The 20,160-nt window shown below is 48.8% G+C and overlaps 3 non-coding genes and 2 pseudogenes across 3 annotated transcripts; 1 reads left to right on the forward strand and 4 right to left on the reverse strand.

The window, feature by feature from the left end:
- Positions 1 to 3,314: 3,314 nt before the first annotated feature.
- On the reverse strand, positions 3,315 to 3,433 carry LOC148670577 (5S ribosomal RNA; annotated as a pseudogene).
- A 539-nt stretch (positions 3,434 to 3,972) lies between these two features.
- On the reverse strand, positions 3,973 to 4,091 carry LOC148670578 (5S ribosomal RNA). The gene has a single exon (XR_015937814.1). It is a non-coding gene; the product is annotated as a 5S ribosomal RNA (ribosomal RNA).
- Positions 4,092 to 4,628: 537 nt separating this feature from the next.
- Positions 4,629 to 4,747, reverse strand: LOC148670579 (5S ribosomal RNA). Its single transcript, XR_015937815.1, has one exon. It is a non-coding gene; the product is annotated as a 5S ribosomal RNA (ribosomal RNA).
- A 539-nt stretch (positions 4,748 to 5,286) lies between these two features.
- Positions 5,287 to 5,405, reverse strand: LOC148670580 (5S ribosomal RNA; annotated as a pseudogene).
- Positions 5,406 to 8,816: 3,411 nt separating this feature from the next.
- On the forward strand, positions 8,817 to 8,981 carry LOC148670581 (U1 spliceosomal RNA). Its single transcript, XR_015938548.1, has one exon. It is a non-coding gene; the product is annotated as a U1 spliceosomal RNA (small nuclear RNA).
- Positions 8,982 to 20,160: the final 11,179 nt, after the last annotated feature.

A 20,160-nucleotide genomic window follows, 5' to 3' on the forward strand; every position in this document is an offset into this window, starting at 1 on the left:
TCCCCCCGTATGATACCTCGCGAAATATAACGATGGCCAACTCCTTAAGTCGAAATTTAAACCCTTCTCACGCTAGAAGACAGTCCGTCAACATCGCCGCGGCCCGAAGCGCGACCTTCGGTATGACGTTGGCGGAAAAGGGGGTAGGGTAAGTACGTCACAGCCGGGGGAAGCCCCTATCACGTGAGAGGGGTGCTGCGGGCGACGAGCCCCCGGGGGCGAAGAGAAGTTGATTTGCGTGGGGTGTGGAAACACTACACGACCGGGCAAGCGAGCCGTTTTTTTTTTTGTTTTGTTTTTTCAGAACATCAGAACAACCGCAGAGATGACCATCGATCCACTCCGGACGTTTCCTTTTTTGTCCTTGTTGGCCTCCAAAATAAAAAAAAAAACTGGGATCCATCGTGGCGTTGCCAAATTAAAACATCAACCACTTTTCGGGCTTTCGTGCTGTCCATGATGAAACCGTCATGGTTGTGTAAGGATACGTTACGTCACAGACCGGCGGCGCTCGGACGTGAGGAGTGTCGTTACGTTTTTGAAACGGGCACGTCAGACAAGATCTCTGACAAGATCTCTGAAAAACCCAAACCTGTAAGATTCAATTTCAATTCAGTTTTTTTTATATAGCGCCTTTCACAACAAGAATGCCCCAAGGCCCCGAACAAAGGAGTTGTTCCACACCCCCGCCACCCTCTGTGTACAGTAGAGCCCCCTGTACTGACTGGAGGAGCTCACCCAGCTGTGTCTGGAGAGAAGCCGGGGTATCGGCTTCAACCACAGGGCTGGGCGGCTTGTTCCCCACCCCCATCCCCTTCTGTGTACAGAAGAGCCTCCTGTCCTGACTCCAGTAGGAAATGTGACCTGGAGGCAACACACCGGCTTCTTTTAACAGATCACCTCGGGAATCGGGAACAACGGAGCTGTGTGCGGCCGTCTGTACGGAGGGGTTCAGCGCGGGGGGGCTCCGGGCTCGGGTCTGGACCCGGGGGGGCTGTCTGTGTGGAGTCTGCATGTTCTCCCTGTGTTCTTCGGGTCCAAAGACAGGCTTTTGGGCTAATTGGCTTCTGGGAAAACTGGCCCTGGTGTGTGTGTGTCCTATGATGGAGTGCTGTCCTGTCCAGGGTGTGTGAGTGAATGTGTGTTTGTCATGTGATGGACTGGTTCCTGTCCAGGGTGTGTGAGTGTGTGTGTCTGAGTGTCCTGTGAGGGACTGGTGTCCTATCCAGGTTGTGTGTGTGTCCTGTGAGGGACTGGTGTCCTGTTCAGGGTGTGTGAGTGTGTGTGTGTATCCTGTGAGTGACTGGTGTCCTATCTAGGGTGTGTGTATGTCCTGTGATGGACTGGTGTCCTGTCCAGGGTGTGTGAGTGAGTGTGTGTGTGTCCTGTGATGGACTGGTGTCCTGTCCAGGGTGTGTGAGTGTGTGTGTCTGTGTGTCCTGTGATGGACAGATGGTACCAAGCCTGGACACCCATGAGACACTGGCTTCCTCAGAAGACTCTCACGGAGGGCACACTGTCCCTAACCCGGGTCCAGAAGAAACTACAGTGATCTATAATTCCTGCGCCTCGGAAGGGTTTATGACGTCTATGTCCGGCGCCCGCGCCCGTGGACTGGCGGTTTGGCGTCGCGCTCCGCAGCTCGAGCTTCGGTGCGAGGCAGGGTGGGAGGGAGCCGATGTGGCCTCGGCGCCATCTTTGCTGGTGAGTCAATTGTGACCGTTGCGGTACAATAAACCATCAATAAACCTTTTCCCACCCCGTCCAGTATTTCTGTCGCGGCCCACGTCCCTTACAATCGACAAACTATAAAAAAAACAGTAGCCCTTCGCAACATTACACGCCATTTTTTTTATTTTAAACGTCCGCTAGATACGCAGGTGGTTCGATACCTGTCTTATCCTCGCCGGCGTCTTTATACCGGCAAGTGAATTTTATTTGGGGTCCCTCAGAATTGTGACAGAAATGTCAGTGAACCACAATAAAAAACGAAACTTTTTTTTTAAAGGCGGTGAATGGATTTTTTGAGTAACCGTGTAGCGACTAACGTAAGGAAAAAAAGTTGTCTTTCCCTACGAAGACGTTTTGGTACAGGACTTTCTTTAAATATCAGTTGTGCATAGCGTTTTACAAAAAGTTGATGATGATCTTGGAGATAATTGCAAAGGAAAATTGAGATAACTACCAAAACATTACGTGTGAAACGACAGGACAGAACTTTGAACCCACAAAGAAACAAAGGTATGAAATATTGCCTCGTCATGGGGGGTTGATAATTGTAGTAAGTGTTCCTAATTTTCGTAAAGAAATGTATATTATGGGAGTCACACGTGAGATTTAGTGTATATACGTTTCATATTGTGCATATATACGGGGTTAAAAAGTGGAATGAGTATGATTATAAACTCGTGTGTCCTATAATCAGATAATTTTTGAACAAGCTTTGATTAGACAGGTGAAAAACAACATCAGATCCTTTATTTTAATATATTCTCACGTCTGAATATCAGCTTCTCCCCTCTGGCCAACATTTCAGGGCTCCCAGGTGTAGATCCCAAATTGAAACAAATATTAATTTGTTACCCAGTTAAACAGTTAATAGAAGTGAGTGACCAGGGTAAATAAAGGTGGGTCAGTGTAAACTGTTTATTCTGGACCAGACTTCGTCATGTGTGATATGTCATGACTTCTTATATTAAGTTTTATCTTTATATTTAGTTCTACATGTGTAATAGATGCGATGTGTGTCCATAAAAAGGTTTCTCCAGGGGAAAATCAAGTTCGTTTTAAAACCGTGTTTCCTTTTTAGGGTAGGTTTGCATTCCAAGTGTGGGGTTTTTGCCTTTTTGTATTTTTGCTGAGACAAGTTGCCTTTCTTATACGCGGAGGGATCTGCTCGTGAGATGTCCGCTTGGTCCATTTCTGAGCTCAGTATAAGGTGTAGAAAGCATGACTGTCATCATAACCCGCATCTCACCCAGGTGTGGAATAATGTTGTGACTATTGCTTCAGCAATAACATGCTGATTGCATGTTTCTAGATGGGTATAACAGAGATCTCAACTACTGAGGGGCCTTATTAATAAAGTCTCCACAGCCGAAGCGCTGTGTCTCTTTTCAGCTGGCGATAAACCTTTCCTCGATCCTTTGCGGACTTGTAAAACTGTTCCTGAGCAGAATAAAAAACGCTCACGCTAATACACAAGCACCCGTGTCTCGCCAAAGCTGACAAATAAACAGACGGACAAGCCGCACTGCACGTGTGAACAGGGGAATGAGCGAGCGAGCGGGGATAGGGCGCCTCCTGCGCTTAAAAGCTTACAGCACCTGGTATCCCCAGGCGGTCTCCCATCCAAGTACTAACCAGGCCCATCCCTGTTTAGCTTCCGAGATCAGACGAGATCAGGCGTGCTCAAGGGGGTGTGGCCGTAAGCGAGAGCAAGGCTCGCTGGCACCCTTCTTATTGAGAGGACAGCTCCGTCACCTCTTTTACGACGCTGCTTTTTTTCCCTTGCGTTTTTCTCTTCTTCCCACGTTCTCTCTCTCTTCACTGCCTTCGTCCCCGCTCTATTTCACTTCAGCCTTTCACTCTTGCTTCCTTTACATGAGGACGGAGCTGCGGGAGAAAGGGCGCTATAGAGGATCGCTGTGGAGAGCTGCTGCTGTGCTTTGACATCTGAGCTCTGTGAAAAACGATCTCAATACAATTCTGAAAAACGCGACTCTCCGAACGCCAGCCGAACAAGTCTCCACAGCCGAAGCGCTGTGTCTCTTTTCAGCTGGCGATAAACCTTTCCTCGATCCTTTGCGGACTTGTAAAACTGTTCATGATCAGAATAAAACACGCTCACGGTAATACACAAGCACCCGTGTCTCGCCAAAGCTGACAAATAAACAGACGGACAAGCCGCACTGCACGTGTGAACAGGGGAATGAGCGAGCGAGCGGGGATAGGGCGCCTCCTGCGCTTAAAAGCTTACAGCACCTGGTATTCCCAGGCGGTCTCCCATCCAAGTACTAACCAGGCCCATCCCTGTTTAGCTTCCGAGATCAGACGAGATCAGGCGTGCTCAAGGGGGTGTGGCCGTAAGCGAGAGCAAGGCTCGCTGGCACCCTTCTTATTGAGAGGACAGCTCCGTCACCTCTTTTACGACGCTGCTTTTTTTCCCTTGCGTTTTTCTCTTCTTCCCACGTTCTCTCTCTTCACTGCCTTCGTCCCCGCTCTAGTTCACTTCAGCCTTTCACTCTTGCTTCCTTCCAATGAGGACGGAGCTGCGGGAGAAAGGGCGCTATAGAGGATCGCTGTGGAGAGCTGCTGCTGTGCTTTGACATCTGAGCTCTGTGGAAAACGATCTCAATACAATTCTGAAAAACGCGACTCTCCGAACGCCAGCCGAACAAGTCTCCACAGCCGAAGCGCTGTGTCTCTTTTCAGCTGGCGATAAACCTTTCCTCGATCCTTTGCGGACTTGTAAAACTGTTCCTGATCAGAATAAAAAACGCTCACGGTAATACACAAGCACCCGTGTCTCGCCAAAGCTGACAAATAAACAGACGGACAAGCCGCACTGCACGTGTGAACAGGGGAATGAGCGAGCGAGCGGGGATAGGGCGCCTCCTGCGCTTAAAAGCTTACAGCACCTGGTATTCCCAGGCGGTCTCCCATCCAAGTACTAACCAGGCCCATCCCTGTTTAGCTTCCGAGATCAGACGAGATCAGGCGTGCTCAAGGGGGTGTGGCCGTAAGCGAGAGCAAGGCTCGCTGGCACCCTTCTTATTGAGAGGACAGCTCCGTCACCTCTTTTACGACGCTGCTTTTTTTCCCTTGCGTTTTTCTCTTCTTCCCACGTTCTCTCTCTCTTTACTGCCTTCGTCCCCGCTCTAGTTCACTTCAGCCTTTCACTCTTGCTTCCTTTACATGAGGACGGAGCTGCGGGAGAAAGGGCGCTATAGAGGATCGCTGTGGAGAGCTGCTGCTGTGCTTTGACTTCTGAGCTCTGTGGAAAACGATCTCAATACAATTCTGAAAAACGCGACTCTCCGAACGCCAGCCGAACAAGTCTCCACAGCCGAAGCGCTGTGTCTCTTTTCAGCTGGCGATAAACCTTTCCTCGATCCTTTGCGGACTTGTAAAACTGTTCATGATCAGAATAAAACACGCTCACGGTAATACACAAGCACCCGTGTCTCGCCAAAGCTGACAAATAAACAGACGGACAAGCCGCACTGCACGTGTGAACAGGGGAATGAGCGAGCGAGCGGGGATAGGGCGCCTCCTGCGCTTAAAAGCTTACAGCACCTGGTATTCCCAGGCGGTCTCCCATCCAAGTACTAACCAGGCCCATCCCTGTTTAGCTTCCGAGATCAGACGAGATCAGGCGTGCTCAAGGGGGTGTGGCTATTAGCGAGAGCAAGGCTCGCTGGCACCCTTCTTAATGAGAGGACAGCTCCGTCACCTCTTTTACGACGCTGCTTTTTTTCCCTTGTGTTTTTCTCTTCTTCCCACGTTCTCTCTCTTCACTGCCTTCGTCCCCGCTCTAGTTCACTTCAGCCTTTCACTCTTGCTTCCTTCCAATGAGGACGGAGCTGCGGGAGAAAGGGCGCTATAGAGGATCGCTGTGGAGAGTTGCTGCTGTGCTTTGACTTCTGAGCTCTGTGGAAAACGATCTCAATACAATTTTGAAAAACGCGACTCCCCCAACGCCAGCCGAACAAGTCTTGAAGTGGAAATCTAATAAGTAAATTGATTCTTAAAATGTAGAGAGCTTTGCAAAGAAATATATTGGGGCTTTTAGATAATATATTTCAAGGATGTAATTGCTGTGCTACAGTACGTGCAGAATTTTAGAAAACAGTGCGTCAAGAAAGTACACTGTTTAGGTTCCTTTAGAAGACAATTTACCAAAACAATATATGCTGTCTGGGTCGTTAGAATTAGCTGTAAGTAACTGATAAGCTTTGAATAACATATCTAGTGCTTCTTCTTTCGCTTTTTGATGTAATCTGTTTTCTCTTAGGGAAAGTGGAAGTTTTAGAAGGGACAAAGCGCTGAGCTTTTTTCCAGCGCAACGTCTTATGAAAACCCTGTACTGCCTGTAACAAATTGAGTCTCTGGTTGCTCCCAATATTGAAATAAAGACCTTACTCAGGTGAGAACTCTCTCTTGTGGCTTCCTTGATAGTTATATTTCCATGACACCGGTTTTAATGTCTGTAGATTGTATCTTATTTTTATTTTTTGTTTTGTTTCATGTTCATATTATGTGTTTTCACCCAGTTGACTCCAGTTAATAACAGTTCATCCAGTTAATAGCCACTTTTGATGCGAGAAAAACGGGTGATCTTTCTATCTCGTGATCAGCTTAGTATCTTTCTGTAAATTTTTTTCTGCTTAATTAAACGTTTAAAATACATGAATTTCATAAAGACAACACACGTTTCGAACAGAAAAAAATCATATTCTGTTCTCTTCCTGGTATGTATAACAGATCAGCAGGTCTTATTTTCCCAATTGCTTTTTTCCACTGTATTATAATGGCAAGCCAATGTCTTCTCTTAGCTAGGTAATGTTACTTGTGGATGTGCTTCTGAGTTGCGTAGAAGCACATGTATCCATAGAAAGTATATTATACTACTATTTGAGCTACAGTACATAAAAATAATTATATCGTTATTAATTTCTTTAGGTACGTGATTCCATATTATATTCCCTATTAATCAAATTCTAAAAGTATGCTTTTGTTTACTCCGATAACGAGCACATTCACAGAAAATGTTAATATCTTATGACTTTTCACAAAGTATATAAAGTTAAGATGGTCAGAAGGAGCATGTAAAAACGTTTCCGAAACGTGGTAAAATCTTACTACATGTAAGACTTTGATGCTTAAAATGTTTAGGAAGAAAGTGGAATACTGGTGTGTATTTTTTTTTTAAACTACCAATACCAGCCATATACAGTTTACACTATATGTTTATGTTCCTAAATTAATATAGATTATGGTGGTGTATCGTGGTTGTAGAGGTTTGATGGGTTTACTGAGACAATTATTAATTGTAGCAGTAATCACGAGGTTGTTCGTTGTGGCTTTTAGAAAATCAATCGTCAGAACAACTAACAACGCACACACACGGGTTCAATACACGAGATACATTTATTCATATAAATTGTGCACCAAACATATGCTAGTCTGCCTTGATACGAGCGGCAGACCTTACTGTGAGGGTTATCAATATACAAGGTATATAATCTCGAAGAGATGCCAACACAAAGAGATACACAACAGAGAATATATGTCAACATATATCGTTCGGTTACCAAATCGCTAATCAGTGTTATTACCCACTGTTACTCTAAACTCGGAAGTAAATACATTACTCATGAATTAAATTGATAACAACTTGTGTTGAGGTACAATTGAATTCTCGAGACACAATGTAGAACATGGGGTTTACTTATCCACTGTGTATGGATTTGGAATCTCCCGGCACGAACACCAAACCAGCTGACAGGCTCTGTTGCAGCCTCTGTTCCAGCGGTTGTCCAATGGGCGTTGTCCCGGCGTCCTCTGGCTACCGGCCAACCAGTTGAGGTACAGCTCGGAGTAGGACGGGCGGAGGAATCTGACTGCGGCGCGCAAGGCAGTCGTTGCTCCGAGGAGATCTACCAGCAGTCCAGCTGGCTAGTAGAAAGTCTCTATGCACAGAGTGTGACCGCGAGTCCTCACAAGTCACTCTTTTGCCTGGGAAGAAGCTGGTTCGTTCCTGGTCCAGCGCTGCTTCTGAATAACCTATTCAGGTTGTCGATTAGGGTCCAACTGTAGGCTGCCGTTGATCAAGCGGATCATTCACGTTGGTAGAATTCTGAGTACGTATGGGATCCTCGGCCTCGCGCTTAGAACAAAGTCCAAGTCCCTTTGCAGACAACAGCAGTTGTCACGTGATTGTCTCTGAGGATGCGCGAAAATGGCCAAGGAGAGCCCCGATCTGAGCTTGCGCTCCCTTTTTGACCAAGACATAGATGTGTGCTGATTGGTTGAGAGTTTGGCGGGCATTAGAGACCCACGTGGTATTACCACGCCCTGCCAATCACTGATTGGTTGGTCAAGGTGAGATATGAGTCACTTACTCTTGACACTTAGGAATGCAGTCCAGATGTCCATTCGGCACTCCCTAGACAGATAGGCACCAATGGATGACCATTGATCATGATAGCCAGGCTAAGCTAAGTGCATCCCCATCTGGGAGCTGTCCATTATCAAAAGAAAACATCTTAAATCAACCTGCATGAATACTTTCTCTGTGGCTGCACCACAAAGATGGAGGGTGAGATGAGGCCTCATTTAGGACAGAATACCACCGCCTAATTCTGTCTTATTAACAAGCATTGCCGCTACAACGGCATCTCTCCTGTCAAACTTCCTCCTGACGTGTTTGACAGGATCTGGGCCGTGGTGAACAGTGGGAAAGACGCCCTGTGGAGAGTGAGGAACATGGGGCTGTTCAAAGGCATCGAGGTCCCAGTCAAGGCAGCAGGTAGCCTGGCCCTGTTCATCACCCGAGAGAACTATTACCTCAGAGATCTGTGGAGAGAAAGGAGGGAGGAAGCAGAAAATCTGTGGGAAATAGAGAGCATAGGTCAATATTTCAAGAAACTGTGAAAAACATTATCATGTTTAATTAAAGAATGTGATTTACACCAGAAAAAAAGAAATTGTTGCTATGTAACTGGTACCGTGTCAATATGTAATGAGATGTGATTATATATACTGTTTTAAGTATGTATATTAATGTAAAGCTTTCTAATTTGTGATGTCCTGTATTTTTTTGTGAAAAGAAAATAAAGTTCTTAAAAAATCGATTCACCCAGGGCGAGGCTCAGCCATTGCACTTCAGCTGTGCTGACCCCTGCGAATTCCCCAAATGTGGGAATCTCGACTGCATAATTTCTGGTAGTGGGGGACTGCGTTCGCGCTCTCTCCTGATGTGCTTGGTCCAATATCAGATACGGGAGAGTTAGGACACCACGAGCTGCGATAGGATCCCAGTTCGAAAGGAGTCGATGCCACTGCTGGTTCCCGGTTTCTTTTAGTTAGAGGTCCGGAGAAGCATTTCAAGCTGGTTACACTACTCCTTCCGGACATTCATTCCCTTTTCAAAGTCAGTCGTTTTGCTGTTGTCTGCATTATTTAGGCTGATTATCGAGGTTAGCCTTTATTTGGTCATGGGGGCCTCGGTACTGTATGCTAATTCTCAAGACAGTTTCACCCGTTTTCTGATTGCTAGGTTCTGTACCAGTGCAGACATGTCAAACAGTGAATGGCTGTACCTCTATTGTATCCGTGCTCAATGAATGAAATCAGTAATAAATGAATATATGTATAGTTATACGAAAAACAAGTGGTTTATCGACTCATCTTCATTTGCAGATTTAGAGGCAGCTTCGATATTCGGGGGAGGCATAAAACATGGTGCTGATCTTTGGAAAGCAGGAGGCAAAACTGACACGTTCTCATACAAGGAGATGAAACCAGGCCACCTGGGTGAAGATCAGGTATCGTAACCGCTAGACCATATGGGAGCATACAGCCATGTTGTGCGTGCGTCATGTAAGCAAACTGTAATTGCTGCCTTCATGACCTGCTTGATGGAGAAAACACACAAGAGAGTTGGCACTCAGAGTGTCGAAGGGTTGATGTATACTAGGGCTCAGTTGAAATGCAGTGTCAGGACTTTTCCGACTAGTGTCACACAAAGAGAGTACATCCTTTCCTACTGGCTGTGTATGTCTCGGTAACTCGCTGTGATCGTATAGTGCTCAGAATTTGTGTTGTGGCCGCAACAACCCCGGTTCGAATCCGCATACTGGCAGAATAGGAGGAGTACTGTCTGACTGGATCGTTGATGAACGACAGAGGCCACTCCGACCTCCTCTTGGTTTTCTTCAATGACTTACTAAGGATCTTCTTCACATTCGCCCATGCAGGAGAAGCCAGTTACACCAAAGCAAACGCAGGAAAGTGCATTTCAAGCAGAGACCAGGAGGGACTTGTTTACACCGAGAGTGGTCGGAGAATGGAACAATGCGCCCAGCCCTGTTGCTGGAGCCGATTCTTGATGATATCTTGGGCTCACTAAGAGGCCCCCGCTGGATGCTAATCTTTCTGTTGTTCTTGCAGGTCCTGCGCTGCTTTTGAGTCGACAGAGCTCGTCCTGGTCTGTCGGCACAGCCCAATTGCAAATGATCGGCTCCATGCACAGAAGGAACGTGCGTTTGGTACAAGAGTGCACGAAGGCACCGGAAATACATTGGGAACAAATGACCGGTCGTTCAAGACCTCTGTGAAGTACAGGAGCGTGCAAAACGAGGCTGCTTCCACCCAGTCTCGAACCGGGGACTTTTCGCGTGTTAGGCGAACGTGATAGCCGCTACACTACGGAAACCTGCAGGGATCGATGCTGGTGTCTTGCTTGTGTTTCGGGCTGAGAAAGGGACGCGTAACTTTAGGCAGGGGGCGCTGGAGAGAGGAACAAAGGGCGCGATGAAACAAAATGCCGAAACCCGGGATCAAACCAGGGACCGGTAGATCTTCAGTCTAACGCTCTCCCAACTGAGCTATTTTGGCGGTGCGGTGAGCCCACAGCCACCTGCTCCAGCCTTCCTGTGTTGCGGCATGAGCGCACCAAGAGTAGCGGGAGAGTGTTGCAGGAACGTCACTCTGAAGGAAAGCCACCCAGGTGCGCCCTCTGAGCTCTGTCCAGCGCATCTTCCTCGCATGGACTCCTGCCTGCGACGGGCAGGAAACAATTAGCAAGAACAGAACGACACCCCATGGGTGTCTCATGACCGCACCTTAGGTTGTGACACGTGCAGGTGTGAGGGGTTGCCGGGCTACTTTGGAGCAGAGCTTGGGCAGAGGGGGGGTGGGAAAGCAGACAAAGAGGTGACACCTCAAGGTCTGCACGATCACAGCTCTCCGCCGCCCCAGGCTTCCGCTCGATAAGCTACTGGACATACCCGCCCCTCCTCACACAGACCGTGGAAAAGCCCCCGAGTGGGAGGGCTCTCTCTTCCTCCCAGGAGCTCTTGGACACGACGCACAGACAGGGCGCGGGGAGCTGCCGCCTGCAAACACGGCTCCAGGCAGGACTCCACTCCGCAGGAGCCGCAGAGCAGAGGAGATGGGGGCAGCTTAGCTCCTGTGCAGAGACCTGAGCTGTTGTTGCTGTGGATGCTGTCTTTTCTGCACTCGGGGTAGGAGTGAATGTTGAGTTGCCCTTAGAAATGAAGCAGAGCACTTCAACGGCACGGGTGTGTGTGTGTGCGTGCGCCCTGGTGATTCTGGGAGACAGATCGAACCTGGGCTAAAAGAGAGGGGGCTTAGCCCTCTTCCATTTGCTAGTTCAAAGTTGTACAACCCATTTGTATCTGCTAGGTGGCGCAGTCGTCGTGCACAAAGAACGCTTTGAAAAGCGTCAAAGGCAAGTCATTCCGAGTGTTTTCCGTTCAGACGCGAAATGCTGAAATGATCTCTCGGCTCCTCGGTTGTCATCCCTGACATCCCAACCCCGCCACTCACTGTGTAAAGCAGTGTCGTATAGCCCTGACATCACACCCCCACCACTCTCTACGGAAAGCACTGTCGTATAGCCCTGACACCCACCCCTCCACTCATTGAATAAAGCAGTGTCATCAAGCCCCGACATCCCACCCCCGCCACTCTCTACATAAAGAAGTGTCGTATGGCCCTGATATCCCAACCCCACCACTAACTGCGTAAAGTAGTATCTTCAGGCCGTGACATCCCAATCCCGCAACTCTCTGCGTAAAGAAGTGTCGTATGGACCTGACACCCACCCGTCCACTCTGTGCTTAAAGCAGTGACATCAAGCCCTGACATTCCACCCCCTTCACTCCCTGCGTAAGGCACTATCATATGGCCCTGACACCCACCCCTCCACTCTCTGTGTAAAACAGTGTCATATGGCCCTGACATCACACCCCCACCACTCTCTGCGTAAAGCAGTATCGTCGGGCCCTGACATCACACCCCTGCAACTCCCTGCGTAAAGCACTGTCGTATAGCCCTGACACCCACCCCTCCACTCTCTGTGTAAAACAGTGTCGTTTAGCCCTGACATCCCAACCCTGCCACTCTCTGTGTAAAGCAGTATCGTCGGGCCCTGACATCCCACCCCTGTCACTCTCTTTGTAAAGCATTATGGTCAGGCCCTGACATCCCACCCACGCCACTCTCTGCCTAAAGCACTGTCATATGGCCCTGACACTCACCCCTCCACTCTCTACGTTAAGCAGTGTTGTCAGGCCCTGACATCCCACCCCCTACACTCTCTGCGTAAAGCACTGTCGTATGGCCCTGACACCCACCCTCAACTCTCTGCATAATGCAGTCTCGTGAGGCCCTGACATCCCAACCCCGCCACTCTCTGTGTAAAGCACTGTCGTATGGCCCTGACATCACACCCCTCCACTCTTTGCGTTAACCCCTGTCGTATGGCCCTGACACCCACCCCTCCACTCTCTGCATAAAGCAGTGTCGTATGGCCCTGATACCAACCCCTCCACTCTCTGCATTAAGCAGTGCTGTCAGGCTCTGACATCCCAACCCCGCCACTCTCTGCGTAAAGAATTGTCGTATGGCCCTGACACCCACCCCTCCACTCTCTGCATAAAGCAGTGTCCTCAAGCCCTGACATCCCACCCCCGCCACTATCTGTGTAAAGCAGTATCGTCAGGCCCTGACATCCCACCTCTGCCACTCTCTGCGAAAAGAAGTGTCATATGGCCCTGATACCCACCCCTCCATTCTCTGCATAAACCAGTGTCTTCATGCCCTGACATCCCACCCCCGCCACTCTCTGCGTAAAGCAGTATCGTCAGGCCCTGACACCCACCCCTGCACACTCTGCATAAAGCAGTGTTGTCAAACCCTGACATCCCACACCCTCCACTATCTGCGTAATGCACTGTCGTATGGCCCTGACATCCAACCCCCGCCAATCTCTGCGTAAAGCAGTATCGTCAGGCCCTGACATCCAACCCCCGCCACTCTCTGAATAAATAAGTGCCGTATAGCCCTGACACCCACCCCTCCACTCTTTGCATTAAGCAGTCTCGTCAGGCCCTGAAATCCCACCCCCGCCACTCTTTGCGTAAAGCAGTATGGTCAGGCCCTGACATCCCACCCACGGTACTCTCTGCCTAAAGCACTGTCACATGGCCCTGACACTCACCCCTCCACTCTCTGCGTTAACACTGTCGTATGGCCCTGACATCCCAGCCTCGCCGCTCACTGCGTTAAGCACTGTCGTATGGCCCTGACACCCACCCCTCCACTCTCTGCGAAAAGCAGTGTCGTCAAGCCCTGACATCCCACCCCCGCCACTATCTGCGTAAAGCAGTATCGTCAGGCCCTGACACTCACCCCTCCACTCTCTGCATTAAGCAGTGCTGTCAGGCTCTGACATCCCAACCCCGCCACTCTCTGCGTAAGGAATTGTCGTATGGCCCTGACACCCACCCCTCCACACTCTACATTAAGCAGTGCTGTCAGGCTCTGACATCCCAACCCCGCCACTCTCTGCCTAAAGAATTGTCGTATGGCCCTGACACCCACCCCTCCACACTCTAAATTAAGCAGTGCTGTCAGGCTCTGACATCCCAAACTCACCACTGTCTGCGTAAAGAAATGTCGTATGGCCCTGACACCCACCCCTCAACTCTCTGCATAATGCAGTCTCGTGAGGCCCTGACATCCCAACCCCGCCACTCTCTGTGTAAAGCAGTATCATCAGGCCCTGACATCCCACCCCTGCCACTCTCTGCGTAAAGTAGTATGGTCAGGCTCTGACATCCCACCCACGACACTCTCTGCCTAAAGCACTGTCATATGGCCTGACACTCACCCCTCCACTCTCTGCGTTAAGCAGTGTTGTCAGGCCCTGACACCCACCCCTCCACTCTCTGCATGAAGCAGTGTCTTCATGCACTGACATCCCACCCCCGCCAATCTCTGCGTAAAGCAGTATCGTCAGGCCCTGACATCCCACCCCCGCCACTCTCTGCGTAAAGCACTGTCATATGGCCCTGACACTCACCCCTCCACTCTCTGCGTTAAGCACAGTCGTATGTCCCTGACATCCCAGCCTCGTCGCTCACTGCGTTAAGCACTGTCGTATGGCCCTGACACCCACCCCTCCACTCTCTGCATAAAGCAGTGTCGTCAAGCCCTGACATCCCACCCCCGCCACTATCTTCGTAAAGCAGTATCGTCAGGCCCTGACATCCCACCCCTGCCACTATCTGCGTAAAGCAGTATCGTCAGGCCCTGACATCCCACCCCTGCCACTCTCTGCGAAAAGAAGTGTCGTATGGCCCTGATACCCACCCCTCCACTCTCTGCGTTAAGCAGTCTCATCAGGCCCTGACATCCCACCCCCGCCACCCTATACGTAAAGAAATGTCGTATGGCCCTGATACCAACCCCTCCACTCTCTGCTTTAAGCAGTGCTGTCAGGCTCTGACATCCCACCCCTGCCACTCTGTGCGTTAACCCCTGTCGTATGGCCCTGACACCCACACCTCCATTCTCTACGTAAAGCAGTGTCTTCATGCCCTGACATCCCACCCCCGCCACTATCTGCGTAAAGCACTGTCGTATGGCCCTGACACCCACCCTTTCACTCTCTGCATAAAGATGTCTCATCAGGCCCTGACATCCCACCCCCGCCACTCTCTGCGTAAAGCACTGTCGTATGGCCCTGACATCCAACCCCTTCCACTCTCTGCGTATAGCAGTATCGTCAAGCCCTGACATCCCACCCCAGCCACTATCTGCGTAAAGCAGTATCGTCAGGCCCTGACATCCCACCCCTGCCACTCTCTGCGAAAAGAAGTGTCGTATGGCCCTGATACCCACCCCTCCACTCTCTGGGTTAAGCAGTGCTGTCAGGATCTGACATCCCAAACCCGTGACTCTCTATGTAAAGAATTGCCGTATGGCCCTGACACCCACCCCTCCATTCTCTGCATAAACCAGTGTCTTCATGCCCTGACATCCCACCCCCGCCTCTCTCTGCGTTAAGCAGTGCTGTCAGGCCCTGACATCCCACCCCCGCCACTCTCTGCGTTAACCCCTGTTGTATGGCCCTGACACCCACACCTCCATTCTCTACGTAAAGCAGTGTCTTCATGCCCTGACATCCCACCCCCGCCACTATCTGCGTAAAGCACTGTCGTATGGCCCTGACACCCACCCTTTCACTCTCTGCATAAAGCAGTCTCATCAGGCCCTGACATCCCACCCCCGCCACTCTCTACGTAAAGCACTGTCGTATGGCCCTGACATCCAACCCCTTCCACTCTCTGCGTATAGCAGTATCGTCAGGCCCTGACATCCCACCCCTGCCACTCTGTGCGTAAAGAAGTGTCTTATGGCTCTGACAATCACCCCTCCACTATCTGCATAAAGCAGTGTCTTATGGCCATGACACCCACCCCTCCACTCTCTGCGTTAAGCAGTGTTGTCAGGCCCTGACATCCCACTCCCGCCACTCTCTGCATAAAGCAGTGTCGTCAAGCCCTGATATCCCACCCCCACCACTCTCTGCATAAAGCAGTACGGTCAGGCCCTGACATCCTACCCCCGCCACCTTCTGCCTAAAGCACTGTCATATGGCCCTAACACCCACCCCTCCACTCTCTGCGTTAAGCAGTGTTGTCAGGCCCTGACATCCCGCCCCCTCCACTCTGCGTAAAGCACTGTCGTATAGCCCTGACATCCCAGCCTCGCCACTCACTGCGTTAAGCACTGTCATATGGCCCTGAGACCCACCCCTCCACTCTCTGCGTTAAGCAGTGTTGTCAGGCCCTGACATCCCACTCCCGCTACTCTCTGCATAAATCAGTGTCAAGTAATAGGTTTATTCCATGCTGAAAAAAAGCAAGAGAACACAACGTTTCGGCCGTGGAGCCTTCTTCAGGTGTGAGAGAGACAGGACAGTAGGCAAAGGTAAAGTAGCGGGAGAACAAAGGCTGGGAGAGAGGAGGAGTGAGAGGCGGGAGCAGGGGACAGAAAGAGAGGCCAATCAAGAGGTTTGAAGTCAGATTGGGTGCAGAGAGGTGTGAAATGAAACTTCCAATGAATGGAGAAAATTTAAAAGAACAGTAGTCTGTCGTTAAGGGAAGGGAGAATGTGTGATCCTAGCTGCAGAATAATTTTAGTTTCGGTGGTCTTTCTGATGTATGAGTTTCTGAAAACTGTCTTTGAGAACACATACAGAGAGATTAGAGTGGTTGTGGCCGTCAGAGGTGAAATGAGAAACAATGGGCTTGGAGAGATCTTTAATCTTCACAGCCCTGACGTGTTCTCTGAAGCGGTCTTCGAGTCTCCTTCCTGTTTCTCCAATGTAGATGGCTGGGCATTTACTGCAAGAGATACAGTAAATAAGGTTGCTGGAGGTACAAGATGCTGTCTGGGTGATCCAGAAATTGTCCTGAGGGGCCTTGAATGAGTGTGGTGGTGGCTGTGTACTTGCAGGTGATACAGCGAGCTCTGTTGCAAGGGAAAGTGCCTGGTGTGGATAATAATAATAATAATAATAATAATAATAATAATAATAAACTTTATTTTATATAGCGCCTTTAAAGGTGGTTTCTCAAAGCGCTTTACAGGATGACAATAACAATAAATAAGAAGACTACAACAATAAATAAGAAAATTTCACAAGACAGGACACAATTATAATTACAACAATACAACAATAACAATAGAGGAGACCGTGGAAGATGGTATTAAGAAGAGCAGAGGGGTGAAGAATGGAACCAGTTAAGTAAAGGCTTTTCTGAAAAGGAGGGTTTTGAGTCTGGATTTGAAGGAGTTTAGAGAAGGTGACTCTCTAATATCCTTGGGCAAAGAGTTCCAGAGCTTGGGGGCATAGCAGGAGAAGGCCCTGTCGCCCATACAATGTAGACGGGCTTGGGGGACAGTAAGGAGGGCAGAATTTGAAGAGCGGAGGTTGCGAGGTGGGGAGTAGGGCGATAAAAGTTCAGACAGGTATTGAGGTGCCAAGCCATGTAAAGCCTTGTAGGTGAGCATGAGGATTTTAAAGTCTACGCGGAATTTGACCGGAAGCCAGTGCAAGGACTCCAGGATAGGAGTAATGTGAACACTTCCACTAGACCTGGTCAGGATTCTGGCTGCTGAATTTTGGACATACTGCAGCTTGTTCAGAGTAGATTTAGATACCCCAGGGAGCAGAGCATTGCAGTAGTCAATTCGAGAGAATACAAATATGTTGATCAGCTTTTCAGCCACAGTTAATGATAGCATAGGGCGTAGTCTTGCGATATTTCTAAGGTGAAAAAAAGATGTTTTGACAGTATGCTGTACATGTGGGTCGAATGTTAAGCCAGAATCGAATATAACCCCAAGGTTTTTCAATTTTGATTGGAGCTCAAGTACAGAGCCATCTACAGACAGGGTTACATGGTTGTTGAGGGCGGTCAAGGGAGCTGTGAACAGGGAGGTTACGCAGATTAGGTGGTCGGCGATATGAGATGATAGGGCGATCAGAAAAGAGGGCCCCAATGGAGGGATCATCCTGTACGATGGAAAAGTTCTGGTTAATGGTCCTGGGGATAGGAAGTGTGTTAGGGTGGTAAGGAAGCACCAAAGGAATGCAGTTTTTACGGCGGGAGTTCCTGATCGGGTTGATGGTCCGGGGGGTGTTTTTGGCTTGGGCAAGGGCCTTGTCAATCACACTGCTGGGGTATCCTCTGTTGATGAAAAATGAGTACATTTCGAGGGCTTGGTTCTCGAAGTCGATGTCGTCGCTGCATAATCGTCGTAACCTAAGGAATTGTGAAAAAGGAAGAGAGTTTTTAGTGTGGTTGGGGTGAAATTAGCTGTACAGGAGGTAGCTGTGTGAATCTGTGGGTTTGTAATAAACTGAAGTGGACAGTCGGGGGTAGTTGATAGACAAGTGGATGTCTAGAAACGGAAGAGTGGTGGAAGATATGTTAACCGTATATTTGAGGGACGGGTGGAAGTTGGTGAAATGGTGCAGGAAGAACTCAAGCTGATCGTTGGAGCATGTGGCGGCACCGACGCAGTCATCAATATATCGCTTGTAGAGGTCAGGGACATAGCCAGTGTAGGAAGCGAAGAAGCGTTCTTCTACCCAGCTGACAAAAATGTTGGCATAGCTGGGTCCCATTCTGGTGCCCATGGCAACTCCACTGACCTGTTGGTAAAAAAGATTATTGAAAGAGAATGCGTTCAGTGTGAGGACCAATTCTGCACGGCGTACCAGGGTGTGGGTGGGTGGATCAAGCACTGTGCGTTTGTCCAGCGTGTGCTTGAGGGCTGTAAGGCCGTCATTATGGGGAATGACGGTGTACAGAGATGTGATGTCCATGGTAAAAATGTAGCATTCGGTACCCTGAAATTGGAAATCATTAAAAAGTTGGAGCGCGTGGTTGGTGTCTTTGATGTATGAGGGAAGATCTTCAACCAGCGGTCTCATGAGGCTGTCGAGAAAGGCTGAGATGTAAGTAGTTGGACAGTTACATGCTGATACGATGGGGCATCCAGGGGTGTCCGGTTTGTGGATTTTGGGGAGGAGGTATAATTGAGATACCTGTGGATGTTCCATGATGAGCCGGTTCGCCTCCTGGGGGAGCTCGTTACTGCTGATAAAAAGGGAAATGGTGGAAACCACTTCCTTTTGGTAGTCAGTGGTAGGGTCCTGTTGGAGAGGGAGGTAGGCAGAAGTGTCAGTTAGTTGTCTAGAGGCTTCAAAGATATATAGATCCTTACGCCACACCACAACAGCACCTCCTTTGTCCGCTGGTTTGATGACAATATCATCCCTGTTGCGGAGAGACTGGAGCACCTGATTTTCTCCTTGGGTGAGGTTAGACCTATGTTTACTGGGTATAGGGAGTGCCTTGGGAGCTTGATTAGTGCATTGGTTGATGAAATAATCAACTGGTGGAAAACGGCCAGAGGAGGGAGTCCAACAGCTCTGTTTGGGATTAATGTTGTTAATGACATCAATAACCGGGTTGTTATCAGCTGCCTGTGAAGAGAAATTGTCTGCAAAATGTGCTCTGAGACGGATCCTGCGGTAAAAGCGGTTAAGGTCGACATTGGTCTGGGTGATGTCCAGTTTCCTGGGAACTGGTACAAAACTGAGCCCTTTGCTGAGGAGGGATCGCTCATCCTGTGAAAGGGAAAGGTCAGAAGGTATGGTGACAACAAGGTTAGGGTTGGTGAGGGTGTTCGGGGTGTTGATGGTTTTCTTCTGTAGAAGATGACTGAGTTTTTTGTCCTTCTCTGTAGTGAGAAACTGGTAGAGTTTAGAGTTGAGAGATCTAATGAGGTAAGTTATGAAGGGAAGATGATGTGGAGCTGTCAGCCGTAGAAATTCCTTAGCCTCTTTGATGTTGTTGTCGTAAAGGATAATCTGTTTTTTGAGGGAGAAAATGGTAGAGAGCATTAGTTTCCTAGAAAATTGTTTTAGAAGTCTCTGAGTGTTACTCTGGGTGGTATCAGAGTCAAAAGAAAAGGTATTAAATTTAAGGCGAAATCCTTTAGGGATGATATTATGTCGACGACATCTGTAAAGGAATAGAAGGTGGTTAGAAAGCCTGGTCTTGGAACAGATAGCTGTAAAGAGACGGAATGCTGGTTTAGTGAGAGAAGCGGGCAAGTGGCCCAGGGAGGAAGAGAAGTTATGACGAAGAGATCTAGAAAAAGATTTGGAGGAAGGCATAGTGGGTCGCATATATTTTCGTTTTTCTCTTTTTTACATAACACGCTTACGAGAAATAGACTGTCTTGTAATGAAAGCTGCATTAGAAAATGTGTATCTAAATTAAAATCGGGAATATGTCTTTTGCGTTATTCAGCTTTCTTAGCGCTTGGGTCTCGATTCAGATATTGCAATGAAAGCAACAGGGGAGTAAGTTTTCCTTTTCTAAATCAAAGGTGATCTGCTCACAAGGAAGTATAAAAACTTCAGCGTTTACTTTTTGAAGACCGCAAATTGTCGAAACACTGTTGCTTCATAAGCTAATAAGTAACATTTCTGAGCACGCATTGTATTACTAATGCTATTATTAATTAAATAAAACTTAA

The sequence above is a fragment of the Lepisosteus platostomus genome, chromosome 5, assembly GCF_059453375.1.
Source record: "Lepisosteus platostomus isolate fLepPlt1 chromosome 5, fLepPlt1.hap1, whole genome shotgun sequence".
In the NCBI taxonomy this organism is placed as follows: Eukaryota; Metazoa; Chordata; class Actinopteri; order Semionotiformes; family Lepisosteidae; genus Lepisosteus; species Lepisosteus platostomus.